At 43.3% G+C, this 4,127-nt stretch overlaps 1 long non-coding RNA gene across 1 annotated transcript; it reads right to left on the bottom strand.

Moving 5' to 3' along the window:
• Nucleotides 1-1,487: 1,487 nt before the first annotated feature.
• LOC310744256 lies at nucleotides 1,488-3,166 on the bottom strand. The gene is made up of 2 exons (XR_014539456.1): nucleotides 3,046-3,166; nucleotides 1,488-2,465 (listed from the first exon to the last, which is right to left on the bottom strand). It is a non-coding gene; the product is annotated as an uncharacterized lncRNA (long non-coding RNA).
• Nucleotides 3,167-4,127: the final 961 nt, after the last annotated feature.

The following is a 4,127-nucleotide window of genomic DNA, read 5'->3' as shown; positions in this document are numbered from 1 at the left end:
CATCAAACAGGGCGAGCACATGGTGAAGAACGAGAGCGACAGGGAAAACATTGTATAACATTCTATTTGCCTGCTTAAAATTCAGCAACACTAAGAGATGTTGTATAGAGTTCCACACCATCTGGCAGCTGCAAGGAACAAACAAAACACAATTTACAGGTACTCCGCCGCGCAGCCTAAATAATACACCATAGTGCACCAATTGCGCATGAGAGTGAGCGCAGCATTAAAGATAATTGATGCGCAGCCCCTGCACTTCCTGCTCTAATTTATGTCGCAGGAGTGTCACGAGGGGGAATTATGGGTGATATGCTGCATAGCCACCTGCCATGTCATAATGTGGCTCCAGGTACCACAACAGATAGCTACTTATTTTGATTTAGACCGAACTTGCAGCTCCGGTCCTCCTAGCACAACAATCCCCTGCCAAATCAGGTTAAAAAAATAAAATGGACAGAGACATTCATCTTCTGCCATGCAAACCTCCGGCAACAGACATTTCTAGTGCATTTCACATAATTCTTTGTAGTTTGTACAAAGGAGGAGTCTTCCCCCCATCTCTAAAAAGGCAAATCATGTTTATTGAAAATATCGTGTTGGGGGCTTGCCAATTCCTTTACGGTTATGAGCCTGACATTTAAGTTCCCTCTAGGTGCACACACACACACACACACACACACACACACACACTTCTTAATGCTGTGTCTTTCCTGAACGAAAACATCCAGCCAACTTTTTAACCTACAGAGGGAGCAAACAGAAGCACAGAACCCTCTTCCCCACTCTGCAAAACAAGCCCACCTCCTCCATCTTAAAATCAAAGGATCAGCTGCAAAATAGAAGCTAGACCTTGTGCACCAAGACCTGGAAACCTATTATATTTGTGGAGCAGTGTGGCAACATGTAGTAGCACCTAGGAAATTGCTGCATACCAAGGCCTAGTATTGCCTGCCCGGACCAGTAGAAGTTTTGGAGCATCTCCCAGCTGCTGCTGCTGCAGCAGCAACCTGATCCAATCGCACCATCAGTGCTCAGCACACTAGGGCAATTCCCAAGGTCCAGATACCCTGGCAGGCCCCATTATCATTACTGAGCTCCTGCCTGCTATTACCACTGATGCCACCAGTCATCACCACCAGTCAGTGTCCCTGATTGCTACAATGGCGGGAGGAGGTTTTAAATGGGAGCCGAATGCCCATTTGGTTAGCTCAGTGGGTGGAGCATGAGACTCTTAACCTTAGGGTCGTAGGTTGGAGCCCTGCATTGGGCAAAAGATTCCTGGACTAGGTGACCCTGGTGGTCCCTTCCAACTTTGCAGTTCTATAATTCTAGGAATGGTTGCTCAGCTGCAATACATGGCAGTACCATCATATATCCTCCAAATATCCTCCTATATCCATGGTGCGACATTTAGAATTGCATCTGCAGAGATGTGAGATGGCAGCCATATTGTGTTAAAAAGGAGTCATACACTCTAAAAAGAGGCATAACAACAACAACAACTTATTATTTACACCCTGCCCATCTGGCTAGGTTTCCCCAGCCAATCTGGGCAGCTCTCAACAGAATATTATTATTAATAATAATACAGTAATAATAAAGGGATAAAACATCAAACATTAAAAACTTCCCTAAACATTTCCCTAAACAGGGCTGCCTTCGGATGTCTTAAAGGTTGTGTAGTTCTTTATCTCCTTGACATCTGATGGGAGATCTTTCCACAGGGTGGGCGCCACTACCGAGACAACTCTCTGCCTGGTTCCCTGTAGCTTCACTTCTCACAGTGAGGGAACCGCCAGAAAGCCCTCAGAGCTGGACCGCAGTGTCTGGGCTGAACGATGTGGGTGGAGACGCTCCTTCAGGTATACAGGGCCGAGGTCATTTAGGGCTTTCAAGGTCAGCACCAACACTTTGAATTGTGCTCGGAAATGTACTGTGAGCCGACGTAGGTCTTTCAGGACCGGTGTTACATGGTCTCGGCATTTGCTCCCAGTCACCAGTCTAACTGCATTTTGGATTAGATGCAGTTTCCAGGTCACCTTCAAAGGTAGCCCCACGTAGAGCGCATTGCAGTAGTCCAAGTGGGAGACAACCAGAGCATGCACCACTCTGGCGAGACAGTCTGCGGGCAGGTAGGGTCTCAGCCTGCGTACCAGATTGAACTTGCAGACAGCTGCCCTGTCTACAAAAGGCAATGAGAATCAAGGCAGGGAAGAATAAACAAATCAGATGGTAAAGGTCCAAAAAGGGGGGGGGGAATGGTCTTCAGAGATCATTAGTTGAGACGCAACCTATGATGTTGCATTTCTACTGCACTGGTCTGTTCAACTTACCCATCCCTCTTTTCTCCACACCAACTTCAACTTTTTTCTGCAAGTTTGTTTTTAATTTTTCACCAGCTTCCAAAGATGAGCTTCTCTCCAACAGAGTGAATCTGACATCTCAGAGGGCCTTTCTTCCTCATTCTGTACATCTCAATTATATTCAGAAATAAATTATCTTGTTAGCTACATTATTACATTAAGATGACAAGTAAATTTTATTATAAAAATGTAATGATAAAATAAAAGATATTTTATTCATGCATTTAGTCCTCTCCCTCTCTCCCTCTGACATTTAATTATGTCTACTGCTGCATGGTGATCTAAAACATTAATTTGCCAAATCAACTAGAATCATTGGTAACGGACTGCTTTCCTATTTTGCTTTTTAAAAACTGCAGTTTACCCCCAACTAAAATTTGTTCGAAGGCCAATATCCAGAGGAGAGACGGTGGCTGGAAGATTTCATATATGTGTCAGCCCTACCATGATAGGAAGTGAAACACGCCATTGTGGTTCACAGATTTTGAGGTGGTATTATTCCCTTGCCACTAGCAGCCGTCTCCGTTTGTCCCATTATGTTTGAAATATTCATGCAAAACAGTCTTCCCCAAGCTGAAGCCCTCCAGATGTTGTGGACTACCACTTCCATCAGTCTCAGCCACCACAGCTGCGCTGTCTGAGGTCGATGGGATTTGTAGCTGTTATGTACTGAAGTTCTCACCCTGAGCCAGCAGGGGGATACTGTAGATAGTTTTCACTCAGGTCCACATATGCAAATAAGGAATTGAAAGTGACGTTCAGTGATTGGATAGTTACAGAAAGTTGTTACTGTTGCGTTGTAGTGGAGCTCTATATAAGCAGGCTGGCTGAAGCCTTCAGTTCAGTTCTGTTCTGGCCTGTGAATAAACAAGAGCTGTTTGAAAAATCGCTGTGTCGTCTGATATGTTCACCCACAACTTAACAGTAGCCCCAAACATCTGGAGGCCCCAGAATGAGGAAAGTTGGTACAAAAGAAGCATCATGGAAGAGATGTGCTGTCTGATTGGGCAGCCATGTAAAACCAAAAGATAGAGATTCCAATTGTAAAGAAAGAAATACAATGAAATCACTATGTAAGATCTCACTGGACTCATAATTGCTGCAAAATGGTTATAAGCAGTGTTTTGTTTTTTCTAAAAAATGTTTAGGGGTACTCTCATTTTGACTAAAGAAAATCACCATTTTATAGCTCAAATTGGGGAAAACAAATACAGTAAATGGACAAAAGTACAAAGAACATGCATTACCTCATCCACATTCCACACTGCTTCACATATTAAAAGTTCGCTTCTGACTGAGATTCAGGAAACACTGGGAAAGGAAATGAGGCCGCCATCAGAGGTAGCAACGGAACTGATGATTCACTGTGCTAGAGAAGAAACTAAATATTTTTTAAAAAATCAGTTTCTTCTCCCATTAGATTCACAAAATGTTTAGGGGTATGCGTACCCCTGCGTGCCCCCGGAAAAAAGCACTGGTTATAAGAGACATGAGAGATTGAAGAAGGTTGCAGATCAACTGCTGATTGCAAACTGGTAACAGGAAGAACAGTTTTCTTGAAAACTGTGGCCTGAAAGGCATTTGGTAGTTCTAGTATGTATCGCTTAAAATGAAATCAATCAACTAAAAAGAACATACATTGTAAATCCCGTTTGCTGTTGCTTCCTTTAAAGTTCCATGTCTATGCAAATAGTACTCTAATAATGATTGCTTATACAGTATGGATAAATCTGCTTATAACTTCTAGACAGGACTGGATTTAGG

This window comes from Podarcis filfolensis (genome assembly GCF_964270895.1).
Source record: "Podarcis filfolensis genome assembly, chromosome: 10".
NCBI lineage: Eukaryota > Metazoa > Chordata > Lepidosauria > Squamata > Lacertidae > Podarcis > Podarcis filfolensis.
This window is presented reverse-complemented; position numbering and strand designations above follow the sequence as displayed.